The sequence below is a fragment of the Dipodomys merriami genome, unplaced genomic scaffold, assembly GCF_024711535.1.
Source record: "Dipodomys merriami isolate MVZ:Mamm:240054 unplaced genomic scaffold, mDipMer1.0.p SCAF_33, whole genome shotgun sequence".
NCBI classification, from domain to species: domain Eukaryota; kingdom Metazoa; phylum Chordata; class Mammalia; order Rodentia; family Heteromyidae; genus Dipodomys; species Dipodomys merriami.
In genome coordinates this window covers 11307490-11321693 of record NW_027204826.1, presented here as the reverse complement: position 1 = coordinate 11321693, position 14204 = coordinate 11307490, and positions in this window count along the sequence as shown.

Here is a 14204-nt window from a genome sequence, read left to right as displayed (position 1 = left end):
GTTTTCCTTTTAATGTGAGTGTGTCTCATATGTAAACCATTCAGTTGTCGAACCTCCCTACATCTAATTTAAGGCAAGTCACAGTCCCTGAAGAGCTCTTAATTCAATAATACAGCCAAATTAACTTTTGAACGCTATACCTTCAGTGACACAGCACCCCACCCTATCCCCCCTTTCCCCAGAGGATTATTTCCCCTGAGAGATTTTTTTTCTCCATGTTTCCTCCAGTGGAAACTTGTCAGTTCCCAGTCTCAAGTCTCTGCCAACCCCAGGGTCTCCCCAACCCTAGAGCAGGGTGGAGTCCCAGAGCCATAGGCAAAGCTGGACTCCCCTAGTGGAGAGCGCTCCCTGCAGGCCCCCCTCCAGAAGCCCTTCTGAGGCTGACAGTGTAGTAAGAGACTTAGGAAGGATTTTTACAACAGATGTTGATGGTAATGAAATACACCCGTTATTTAAAAAGACAACAGGAAAACAAGTTTTGAACTTGTTAATTCCAGATAAGATTTTTTCATATATAAATGAGAACTTTGAGGCACATTTGAGGCTTTAAAGGATCTACTTCTTTCTAGAGTTCAGCACTTTCCACAAAATAAGAAAAGGGGAAACAACAAAATAAGACCTCCTTGTGCTGGTTAGATGAGTTTATGATTAAATCTGTGTGGCTTTTGAGTATTGTTACCTATGAAAACCTGACCTCAGCTACTTCCACTACTGCTTTCCCCCCAAGTGAGTCTAGCCTCGGTATACACATTTACTTGTGTGCTGGTAGATAAAGTTGTCTTCATTTTGGCCCTCAATTCCTTATTTATGTAAGATACTGTCCAGATACCACTAAGAAAGTTCAGGAAAAACAGGTCCAAAATCAGCCATGGATTTTTGAAAAAGAAAAAAAAGTCCATAAAAGAGAAAAACGAGTGCAAGGGAGCCTCCCACTGCCCGGGGTCTCGCTTCTTACGGGGGAGTCACGCAGTCCGTCTTGCTTTAGAAGGATGGAATCTGGATTTCAGTTCTCCTTTCCTACCACAAGTTCATCTGGTTGCTGGGAAATTATTCTTTTTTAAAAAAAAAAAGTTATTTTTTGTGATGCAACTTTCTATAAGACAAGACTGGTAGAAGCACAGGGAAGGGTTGCTTGGTAGAACCCTGATTTTCAAAAATATTCATGCTCATCAAAAATGTTGGTGGATGAGATTTTATTAGCTGCCCTAACTCTTTTAATGGTAGGCTCTGAAAAGGCCAAAAATCCTACATAGTTACTGACGGACGTGTGATCTCTTTGCAGTCACACCATCCGCTGCCCGGAAAGCAGACTTTCCACGTAGATTGGAGGGCACAAAGTTCCCAGGTGTGCCAGCTGAATGTGTGCTGTTCTGACTTGCTCTTGTCCCTTTCATAGCTTGGTCTGTTCGGCCTTCACATTTCAAAGGCTTGGCATATAATAGGAACTGAACGTCAGTATCAAAATGGGCCACTCCTTTCATCCTTAGGAGTAATTGAAGTTTCGACAAAACTCCTGCATGTCTGTAGGTTGGTGGGTGAGACATGTGGCGTGGAGCTTCACAGGCGTGTGCTGAAGCTACCCATCATGCAACAGGAAATACAGTGCTACAAGCATCGATCGCTGGCTGGAAGGTGGACCATTGGGATATTATTTCTAGTTAAGATTGCTGGGGGCCGGGGGTTCACTCACCTCACAGTAGAATATGGACTATTGTCCTTGTATCTGTACCTCAGTATCACTCAGAGTGGAGCCACTGTCTAAAACTTACACTAGATCTGCTTTGATCCCATTTACACATGAATGGTTATTTATAGATTACTGAGCTTGAACTATGGCACAGAAATGTCAATGGTGGCATCTTTACTATTTTAACCAAATTTGTTTTGTTGGAAAAGACAGCATTAGATGTTTGGGTCAAAGCAAGGAGAAAATTGGCCAAAAATGTCAGAATGAACAGGAAATTATTAAAGGCTGCAGCAATTCAAAACATATTCATTTATTCAAGAGGAATGACCATGTTGCCGTGTGTACAGTAAGCTTTATGGTGTTTTAACTTGCGGGAGTCTCCCCCCAACCCCCCGGCCCCACTGCCCATCCCCACTCCTTGAGACGGCAATATGCAATGAGCTGAAAAGCAGCATCCTGGAAGCCACTGGAGAGAATTCATTTCCAAGAGTTGTCATTTGATCTGTCTGGCAGCTCCCCGAAGATCTCACTGGTGAAACTGTATTTATTTTACCGACCTGGAGCTTGCCAGGTGTGAAGAGGCATTTTCCTCTGGGATCCTTGCCTAAAGGACTCAGTCGATTGATTAACATGTGGCTCCTGGAAAGCCCTGCATAACCTTTGGGGCAAACAACGGCAAGCCCACAACTGAAGAGCTGGGGAGTATGGCATGCAGAGGGATTTTGATGAGCTCTGACATTCCATGAGCATCGGGAGGCCTTTGCACATGCCAGGAGTTGAGCTTGCTTGGGAGATGCCGGATGACACCCTATGCTCTGACCTTGAAGCAGAAGATGAAATCAAAGGCAGAGCCATCACCTTTCTGGCTGAGGGTTGAAGGTGTTCCACCGTGCATGAGGTCTCAGCACAGACCCAGAGACTTACTGGTTCAAGTACATGAGCTATATCCCTAAACTACCTGAACAGTGTCCATGTATTATAGGTACAGCACAAATCAGGAAGGAAGGAAGGAAGTATCAATTCTGCAGCACATTATTTCTCAGTGCTCCATTTGGCTTTGGTTCTTGCTAGGCAGGCACTCTACTGCTTGAGTTACTCTATTGGCCCTTTTTGTGTTAGCTAATTTTTGAGATAGGGTCTTGCTTCACATCGAGGCCAGTCTGGACCACAGTCATCCTCTTTGTACATCCCTTTGTAGCGGGGATGATTGGCACTGTGGCCAGTTATTGGTGAGAAGGGGGGCTTTCTGCCTGTGAGCTTTTCTGCCTGTGCTGTCCTGGAGCCATAATCCTCCTTATAAACAACCTATCATAGTATAGTTATAGGTACACACTATCATTGCCTGGCTGTTGTATTACTTAATGTTTTCACACCAAAAGCAAAACCGTGAAGCATGCAAAAAAAGAATAAGTGGGGGACTGGACTACAGGTCCAGACACTGGACTTTTAGAGACTTTAAAATAGCAATTTCAAAGAAAAGCCTTGTTGAAGAACTAAAGGAAGTATCAAAATGATGTCTCACCAAATAAAGTACTTAATGAAGCATGCCCAGGACATAGAATTTAGGGGCCCACAGGTTCTGGAATCTAGTTCTTTTCTCACTTGAGCTTTCTATTTCTTGCTTTATGTGTATACACCTCCTCGACATTGGAGTCCAGTTGTTTCTTTTTTTTTTTTTTTCTTGTTCAAGGACAGCACTCTTAACACCGGAGCCATTCCTCCACTTCCATGGAGTCCAATTCTTGTCATTTTTTGGGTAATATATTCTGATATACAAAACTATGGCATCTAGGGCCTGCTAGCCCTTTCCTGATAAGACTTGTAGTACTGGTTTATCTCCCCCTGGAGGAGCATGCTTTGAAAATTACACCTGTCATTTTTTTGTCTCTCTCATCTGAAAGGGAAAGAACTCACGGTTCCTTCATCTTGCTGACATTTAGATAATGTAGCATTAAGTAGGTGACTTTTCTTACCTCCAGGCAGAAACAAGCTACACACAAGATGTTCTTATAAAACAGACTAGAATGCTCAAAAGTCAGGACTCTCTGGTCTGACTTTATGTACACTTTCTAACCTTTTCTTCAGTTAGTACATTGTGAAAATCTATACCATCCATGAATACTAATGTATATAATCACTTATTGCATACTATTATTACATATCTACAACATTGTTTAATATATATTATACCTGTATGTGTAATGTATTTTAGGCTTACTTTCTCAATTCTATTGTATTTAAAATACCTTTTTTCCAGTTTCTTCCTCTATGTGGTATCAATTTATTTGAGGAGGCAGATGGGAAATTAATTCTTTCATATGCAAGTATTAGAGTCATACGCTGTTATAAATACAAGTTACCAGTAGCTCTTTTGGGTCAGAGCAGTCTGGGAAATTTTTATCTTTTTATTTAATGTAAAATTCATTTGTGGCTAGAGATTTGAAATATAATTTTGACTCAAGATGTGCTTTTATTTGGGTTCAGTCACGCACAGTTTTGAGGAAGGGATTTCTCAGAAATGATCCCCTCATCACATTGTAGAAGGACAACAAAATGGGATGGGGTCTGATGAGCTAAGCTTGTGGTTAATGGCCAAAGTTTATAAGACATAGGATCTAACATTCAGTAAAGTGAGCAGTGTATCGAAAGAGCTGTATGAAAGCCAAGGAGAATATGGCAGAGCCAAGAAGCAGCAGAAGGCCCCAAGGCACTTGCAGAAGAAGACACCACACCCTTCAGGAGTCTTTGTGGTTCAGGACTCTGCAGGATGAGGGGCTGTGAAGAGTACAGAGACCAGAAAGAGCTGGAGGGAGGAAATACCACCACTCCAGAAAGAAGGCATTGCATGGAACAAATGAGTGTAATTACATGTGCCTATATTTCCTTGCCATCCTCTTGTTAACAATATGCACCCTGCTTGGTGGAAGAAAATCCACCTCTAAGGAAAGCCATGCTATGGATTAGAACTCCTGAGACTCTCTGCCTCTACTGAACCACAAGTGCTACAATCCTCAGCACCCTGACTGTGCCAGTGTGGGCACTCACCTGGTAGCAGCTCAGAGCAATCCATATTGTGCCCCTTCCAGGAAGGAGCTGAGTTCAGTGTTAGAAAACTATGACTGCAAATGCTTAGTGAGCTTTGGGAGATGTGGGAAAGCCCTGAGATTCTTATAGGTCACTAAAGCAAACCCTAATTGAGATTCAGAAGGAACAGTACTTGATTCTTCCTAAAGAAAAAAACCAACCCTGAATTTGCAGGTTTGGGCAAAAGGGGCAAAAAGACATGGAGAAATACTGAAACTCACTCTAAAGGCAAAGAAGCAAGAATCATCTGATACCACAAATATCAAAAGAAACAAGAAATAACTTGATTTCTTGTCTGTGCCTGTGGCCACCTCCAGGAGTTGTCTCCACATGCCATCTTCCTTTGGGACACTCATGCCTTGTCCCATATCTTTGCGTGGATCTCGCTAGTATATCTGAATTGGCAAGCCTATCCCAGGAGGTGGAAAATTCCTCAAATAGAATTCATCCTGCCCCACCACACCTCACCCTGGGGTTTATTGCAGGATCTTTCTGGTCGCGTGCGAGACTGGATCAGCTTGACTTCAGCTGACATGTTCTCAGTGCTGTTAGATGGTTCTTGATCATTGTATAATCACAGTGTAGTTACCTTAACCAGGAGTTACAGGCTGTAATTTCCACACTGCATTTTTCATGTTACCAGAATCTTAAACGGGGGTTTTAGACCCAAACTGTGGGAGTCCCACAGGGACTGTATATGCCAAATAAAGTGACATGGTGAAAGGCAGAGGAAGGGGACTTATTACATAGCTGCTATGGGAAGCCGGTACCTCAGTACATTTTCAGCTGTCTTCATGAGTTCTGGGTAAATAGAATTGGGAGTAGGAGAGAGAAAGGTAGACATAGTCAAAAAGGCCCAAGTCACAGGTATGGCCAGAGGTGGTGGCAGGTGGTCTGATGGTCTGTTGACTCTGGATTGCTCAGCTGGAACTTTATTGCATTAATGTCTGGCAGGTTGGTCCAGGCCCTTTTCTAGATTCCAGGATGGCAGCAAGTTGACTTCAGGAGAGAACAGCTCAGGACAAAGAACACAGGTACAAAACGGAGGAGACTGGCGAGCCTCGACTTTACCCTGCTGTTAGTTAATTCACGGACCCGAGTGAAAGAATCGGTGTTTCTTTTTTTTTTTTTTAAGTAATTTTAAGCTCCTCTTGCAATTTTATATGGAAGGATCCTTCTAGAAAGGTCTGAAGATTTCATTTGGACTTTAATGTCATGTTTTTCACTGGAGCACTGACAATCCATTCTAGAGCATTCGTTTGAAGACATGCCATCTGGTACCTCATTTGAATCAATCAGCATAGCTGAACACATTTCAAAGCTTTAGTTCAGAGCCTGCTGGCTGTGTGTGTGTGTGTGTGTGTGTGTGTGTGTGTGTATGTGTGTGTGTGTGTACGTGTGCGCGCATGCATGCATGTGCACTATATTGGGGCTTAAACTCAGGGCCCGGGCACTGTTCCTTAGCTTTTTTTCACTCGATCCAGCCCTCTACTACCTGAGCGACAGTTCTACTTCTGGCTTTGGGTGGTTAAATGGAGATAAGAGTATTACGTATTTTTCCTGCTTGGGCTAACTTCAAACTGCAATCCTCATATCTCAGCCTCCCGGAGTAGCTAGAATTACACTCTGCTTCCTTTTGGAACCTGTAGCTTCCTCACAATCAAACTTTCTAGTGTTACTCTACTGTCTTAACATACTATACAAAACATTCTCCACTAAGTGAGAGCCTGGCTCCAAATGAGACAAAAGTCTAGGAAGAGAGCCCACCCCTACCAGCAAAGCCAGGGAGAAAAACAAAACCAAAAAATAAGCACTCCAGGCTTACTACTTGTGTAAAGCATTAAAAAAAAAATTCTCTTCCCAACCTCATCTTACCCTGTACTTAGGGAGAAACAATTCAGAGTATAGATAACAGGTGGGGTGAGTAGGTATGATAGTGGTAAAGTTCTAAAAGCAAGCTGTCAGGCTTTCAGACTCTCAGAGTTGGTTCTTTAGCTGTTTTTGGCCTATCTAGGGGTTTAAGAATCTTCAGACACGGATCTGTTACACGAAATAATCACCTCAGATCTAAAAATACTCTCCTGCTACTAATTCAATTAAAAACATTCAGCAGGAAGGCTTAATTAAGCTTTCTAGGTGGTTAAAAGTCTACCAGGCAGACATACAACTTCTAAGGGTCCCGTAGTCAAATGGCAGGTGACAACGGATCTAGAAAACAGATCAGGAAATGCCTCAGCCCCTTTCTGGTGCCGAGCAAGCACTGACCCCATTATCTGAGATTCTTTCCTGAGTTACTCCAAGGCTGGGCAGCTGAAGAGGACCTGGTTGTGCTAGCAACCTCAGCCTCAGGGAGAGAAGAGTTGACACAAGGCCAGATTCCTTGAGGACAGCAGAGACTAGTTGCAACCACTCCTCCTTGCTTTGATGGTGGTGATAGAGGAGATAACTTTTAATTTTTCAGCACCTGGTGTTCACAAGAAAGACTTCACAGCATCAAAACAACCAAGAGGGGGTAAAAAAAAAAACTAAAACCCAAACATCATTTACAGATTGGCAACCTGTCAGAGAGAGCAGAAAGTTGCAAGGGGGGAAGAGAGAGAGATTTCACTCTCATTTCCAGACACCATAAATGAGAAAAATGCAATCTGCCCAAATGCCACAGACAGTAGGACAGAAGAGTTGGTGGAAGGTTCTATAGGAAGTTACCCACAGGGAGGGACAGGCCACACAGACCAGTCTCTAGTGACCAAGAGTCCCAATGTCAGAAGAAAAAAAATCAAGGTTTCCAATGGGCTGAGCAACCAACTAAAGCCACCTTGAAATTGGTAGTACAGAGCTGAGACCTGCTCCAAGGAAAGAAGACAGAGGAAACCGCAGCAGATCCACACAGATAGAAAATCCCAGGAAGAGGGCTGGGAGGGGCAGGCTGGGCCTGCTAAGTGTGCTGAGGGAGAAGAGGACACACCTGGCTTGTTCCAGAACTAAGCTTAGACCGTGGTGACCGGAAGTGGTGAGCAGGGGATAGCGTGGGGCTAGGTGAGGACAAATGAGGGTCCCTGAGTATTTTAGGAAAGTTGCCATTTTGTCTCCCTTTTCGATGGCAACTCTGGAGGCTGGGTGCAGAAGCGCTGGAAAGTTCTGGTTGGCTCCAGAGAAGGTGGCAGTGGCTTGGACTAGACCACAGCAGAGATGAGGAGAAATAGAGAGAGGTCAGAGGATGGGAAAGGGAAAATGGCGGGACCAAAATGAAGGAGCCATGAGGGGTTAGAGAGGAACACTAGGTTTCCATCCAAATCTCCTTCCTTCTGCTCTCCCCACCTCATTCTCCACCATCCTTCTGACTCCCCTGTTTTCTTCACCTTACCCCTGCCCCTTCTCACCACCCTCTGATACTGTACCCTCCTCCATGGTACCTCCAACCTTCCCATCCTGCCTCAGTGACATCATCAGCCTTCGTCCCAGTGATCTGTGGCCTTGAGCGCTGGTTGACAGCCACTCGCTCCTGGTTTCTGGCTAACTCTGTGGGTGACTCTTGCTTCTGCCCTTCAGCCAGCTCAGGCCAGAGGAGTTTGGGTCCCGGAGCTACGTGACTTCCTGCTGCTTGCAGGCAAACTCCCAGGATGGCTTTGGAGGGGCCTTTTCCACGTCCATCCCTGACCACATCCCTGAGGCCTGCCCTGCGTCCTCCGCCCCGCAAAAGCCCGTCCATCCGGTCATTACAGATAAGATGGTGGTGATAGCTGCACCACTCAGTAAAGATATGCGTAACCATTTGGATTTTATAAACAGGTTAAGATGTAAGCTATATACATTCAACTTCCACGAAGCCTTGGGAAAGAAGCAAAGGAAGGGAAAGGCCCAGGCGCCGCTCACCCCTGCCCCTCACCTCCACATTCATGGCCCTCTCCCGGAGCCTCACCTCTCTCTACCGTGAGTCATGCTGTCTCTGATGTCAGACGAACTTCCCAGGTAGAGCCAGAAACTTTCCAAAGTTAGCCAATTCTCACCCACTACTATTTCCACCCACCCACCTCGGCCTCCATCATCCAGCTGCGAACTCTTCTGAGGGATCTCTGTGGGTTGGTGGCTCCCAGTCTGGGCACACCAGTGGAGGAGAATGGGGACCTTGACAGGAGGCTGCAGGACCCCTGGGCCTGCGGGCATTCGTGGGTAAGAAGGGTGCAGAGCCGTTCCATACAGCATAGCACTCCTGGCACTACAGGACACTAGAATGTTCCACCCAATGTTCTCATGTCCTGAGAAGTCTAGACCAAGGTCACCTAAGTGGATGCTACTTCATTTTTGTGCCAGTCCATTCCTCTGTACCTGGTTTTCATGAGTTGCTTGTACAGAAGGGTTTCTGGTCATCTTCCCGACTCATGCGACTTGGATTAACTTACTGCTCTCAGCTCAATGCTAGCCACTGATCACTTCGCTATCTGCATGATGGACCAGGGCAAACTCATCCTTAGGGTACTCTGGGGCTGAGCTCCCTTCCTGCAGTGAGTGGGGCTGCCGACCCTCCCATCCCAGACAGCCGGAGTTGCCTTCCTCAACCTCTCTGTGCCCCCTTGCAGCCTCAGACCATGGCATTTGAGGGGAGGGCCTCTCCTCTTGTCCCCATCAGGAAGGCTGTCTGGGTCCTATGCAGATAGCCCGGATATGACTCTCTCCACGTCAGAGTTTGCAAACCCAGGAGTGAATATGAATGTCCATCCATGCTGAGAGCCTATCCCAGATGGCCAGGCCAGACTGTGCACAAGAAGCGGAGAGCAGGATGATGTGGCTCAGAGAGAAGAGCTGAAGGCAAGTGACCCGACAGGGACTTCGCCACAGCCCTCTGATATCTGTACTTCTGGGTCCCACGTGTCTGGTACACTTTATCCATCCTGGAAATCTGCGTATATTAAGGGACAGCTACTCTGAGGTCCCATTTTCTTTGATAATAAAAGCATAGTACCTTGAAGTTCAGCCTCGGGTCAGACTGGCCATCTCTGACTTGCCATAAGGGAACAAAGGATGATTCTCTTTGAAGAAGGGCAGATGTGCCTCGCTTATTAGAAGGCCTCAGAAAGAATCCTTCTCCCTACTCAGTGCTTCCCAGCTCTGCTCCCTTCCTGCTCACCTTCCCTTTCTTGGGCTCAGCTCAGTAGTTCTTTCATTATTATGTTATTTTGCTGTCTTTACTACTTACCTTGGAGCTGCATGAGGTGGTGTGGGGTGGAGGGTTATAAGCCTTTCTCCTGCCCCCAGAGGGACTTTAATCCCCAGGGCCTGATCCCAACCTGGTCTCAGATGATGCTCCTGCCAAGCCTGTGGCCTCCATTCATCTGGCAGCTCAAGGCCCAGTTTTGGAGCTTTGGCTCTGATGAACTTGTAAATACTGAGACCAGTTACTCAGATGCCTTTAAACCCAAACAAACTCAGATATCAAACCATATCTCCTGCCTGTGGAGCCGTGCATCTATCCTCAGCAGCCCTGTAAAAGGCCGTGTATGCTCACCCGACTACAGAACCACCATCAGACGTGGGGCTCTCATGTTGACTGTGGTCATGAATCTCTTCATTGATGGTGTGTGTGTGTGTGTGTGTGTGTGTGTGTGTGTGTGTGCATGTATGTGTATGCACACGTGCCAGTACTGGGACTTGAACTCAATACTGTGGGTATTATCACTGAGCTCTTTCACTCAAGGCTGGCACTCTACCACTTGAGCCACAGCTCCACTTGCAACGTTTTGCTGGTTAACTAGAGATAAGAGTCTCACAGACTTTCCTGTCAGGGCTGGTCTTGAACATTTCTCAGATCTCAGCCTACTGAGTAGCTAAAGTTACAGGCACGAGACACTAGTGCACCACTGATTGTTATATGTTGCATCTATAACCTATCTGGTATGGTCTTGTGAGCATAACATGGATAAGACCATTATCACTACTTGGCATTGCTGAGACGGCTCAGTGTTAAATTCTACATGTGGTTCTCCGGGGCTTCTGGCTACTACCTATACTCTCCTGGCAAAAACACCAGTACTTGCTGACTGTAGGCTGAAGCTGGTTCAGAACTGTTTCTCTTTCCACCCCACAGTGAGATCACTTTAGTAATAATGTTGCTTCAAGAAAAAAAACAACAACTAAGGCCCATTTGCCCAATTTGAAGTTAGAAGAAGGTCTGGCATGCTGACTTAGAGCTCTAGAAAGGCTTGGAGAGTTGGAGAGTTGGAGAGAGACACAGTCTCCAACTCTGGGGACAATCATGACCCCTGAGCTGTATCTAGCACCTAATGGCGGCAGCAGCTAGAGAAGCCTGGGAGCCAGGGCTGGGCTGGACTTCTCATTGCTTCTCCTGTCCCCCCCCCCACTCCCTTGTCCCAGCATGCATCTGTGTCCATTCTCAAGAGTGTCACCTAGAACACAGTCTGGTAGACAGTTTGGATCCTTACGCCATCAGCACCTGATCATCTGGGGCCCCCTAAAATAGTCAGTCCTGCTAGAATGGTTCTGTTATAAATGTCCTCCACTCACTCTTACCCTGGGGCAGAGTGAGAGAGACTGCCAGGCTCTGGACTGAGTGAGCCAGGCCTGAGACTCCCAGGAGACAATCCCAGACAGAGCCCTTCCTCCACTGAGAGCTGTTCTGCTGAACTGTCAGTCAAATAGATGACATCCTAAATCATAGGATATAGAAAGTGATGGGCTAAGAAGACCATGACTTCCTAAGAGTTTCTACAGATCTGGAATACCTTGGGCAGGCGGCCCAAAACAAAGAGGGTCACCATGAAAGTCCAGGGAGTCACAGTCCTCTACCGGTCCTCTCCTCTCCATCTCCCTTCCTTCCCCTGCTCTGTCTGGCTTTAGCTTCCAGGATAGCCAGGGCATATCACAAAGAAGGATCCATGCCAGTCTAGTTGCCCAGCTCCTGGGGCAAAAGATGATTCTGAGTGAAAAGGCACTGCTTCCCTATTTCAATAATATCCTCTTCTTTCAGGCTTTGAGTTCATCAGCATCATTCCCAGTCCTGACCCAAAGCGCCCTGTCCAAGGGCTCAGCCTGATTGGTCCAAATGATATCCCATCATTTGGGGCACTCCCATGATTGGTTGAGGAAGCTGAACTCAAGCCAATCATCCTGCAACATTAATGGTGGGGGTGGGGATGCACCAGAAATGTTTCTCTAATGACTGGTAATGGTGTGTGACACAGTTTGAGCTAGAGATGTGAATGTGATTTCTTGCTCTTAAAATTAAACCGGGGAAAGAAATTCCTCCCTTGCTTTGGACAGCTGGACATGTGGGTGTGAGACTTGGAGCAGCTGCTACCATTTTGGCACCACAAAGGAAGCCAGGCTAAAGATAAAACAGATATAGTTAGAGCTGGGAAAGCAAAGAGGTAGAGCTGAAGTCCTTGGATCTAGCCAATCCTGAAACTTACTCCGACACAGGGCATCCACTTATGTGAGAGTAAACTTCCTGTGATTTGGCACCTCAGTGGAGGTGAATTTCTTTGATCTTAGGGTGAGCAAGCGCTGGAACACCCCCTCAGGGAAAGCACCCCAACCCTGTGAAATCCCTCTCAGATGATTACATTTTCTCCGAGGCTAGTCGAAGTGACTCAGAAATCAATACTACACATCGAGGAGTTGGGACAATCTGTCTAGATCAACCATCAAGTCAGAGGTACCTGGTCTGTCCATCCTGGATCTCTTTCCCCCAGAGATGGAGGCATGTAGCCACTCCAAGGCCAGCACCCAGACTGCCTGGCACCTGGATTCAAACCCCAGCTGTGACGCTTTTTAGCCAGTTTGACTTTGAGCAAATTACCACCTGCCTCAGTTTGCTCTTCGGAAAAATGGAAATGACACTGAATTTATGGTAGCGTGTGATGAGGACTGATGAGTTAATTATTCATAAGGAACAATGCTAGACACAGAATAAGCAGGATATCGAACTTAGATATTTTTAGTAACATTATTCTCATTATTCTTTGGAGAATAATGAGAATAGGAGTGGGAATTCGTCCATGTTAGTTTTTGGCTCTCACTCTGTGTGCACGTGTGTGTGTGTGTGTGTGTGTGTGTGTGTCTTTCATTGCTTTTTCCCTGAGGAATAGGTTCTGGAAGTTTTGGGCAGCAGCACTGGGAAGTAGAAAGCTTCCAGAACTCTTGGACTTGCCAACATCTGCACGTCTACAAGAGGCAGACGTGCAAGGCGGTGCGGGGTAGGGGCTGGAGTCCCACCACACCTGGGACAGACCAGTGACCAAGGCCTCTGGCATGCTGGCCCCCAAGAAAGCCTGGGGCACCATTCTTCCCATAGATGACTGAGGTCAAATTCCCTCCAGTGAGACCTGGAAGTAATCGATACACACCATGGAAGTGAATCAGAGAGGTGACACAGACCTGTCATTCTTGCTCCTTAAGAGATGGAGGTCAGAAGTTAGGACAGCTCCATCTCAACCAACAAGCTGGGTATGTGGGTGCACATCTGTGACCCCAGCTTCACTGAAGGCAGAGGTGGGAGGATCTCAGTCAGCTCCAGGCAAAATGTGAGAGACCCTTCCTACCTACGGCAAAAAAAAAGTGGCTGGGTTATGACTGAAGTGGTAGAACACCTGCCTAGCAAATGTAAGGCCCTGAGTTGCGCATGGGCAGGAACTGATATATTCAAGCAGGGCTGTACGGCCCTGTGCTCACCCACTCACTGTGTTCCTTTGGGTGGTGTCTCTTCCATTCTAGTTCAGAGAAGGGGAGGGGAGGTGGAGGGAAGAAGATGAGAAGAACACAGGAAAGGTTAAGGGAGGAGGAGGGGGAAAGGGAGTACAGTGGAGGAGAGGGGGTAGAGAAGAAGGGGAGGGAAGGAGGTGGGAGGAGTGGTAAGGGGTGGTGAGGGGAGGAAGGAAGGGGTGTACAAAGGGGAGGATGCTAACCAGAGGAGAGCCATAGAGACAGGAAGCAGCAGGAGGGCGGGCTGGGGACGGGGTGGGGGTTCACCAGGCAGAGGTAGGGTGTCAGGCTGAGAAAGGTGTCCAGCTCTGTCCGGGGGAGGGACCATTCAGTCCCTCCCAGTCTGGCTCTGGAGACTTCCTGCCCCCCCCCCCCCCCGTGCATTGCCATACCCAATGGCTGAGTCTGTCCTCATCCTGCCCTCATCCCCTCCCGCTCCAGCCAGGGGCTCCAGATTGTGTGGATGTGGTGGAGGGAGGGCTGCCAGCTCTGTGAAAACCCCACCCACCCACCCCCTCCCCAACTCACTCCCCCCTCCCCTGCCCCTCAGGGCCTTGGCTTGCACACACCAGGCTCCCATAACTTCATAACTGCAGAGGTCTATGAGTAACCTTGGCATTTTGCTGCTTCGGAGTCCTGGGCCCCACCGGGCAATGCTGCTGTAAGCTGCTGTCATCCAGACCAGGAAAGCAAGGCCTCAGGACCGTGACCACCCTCT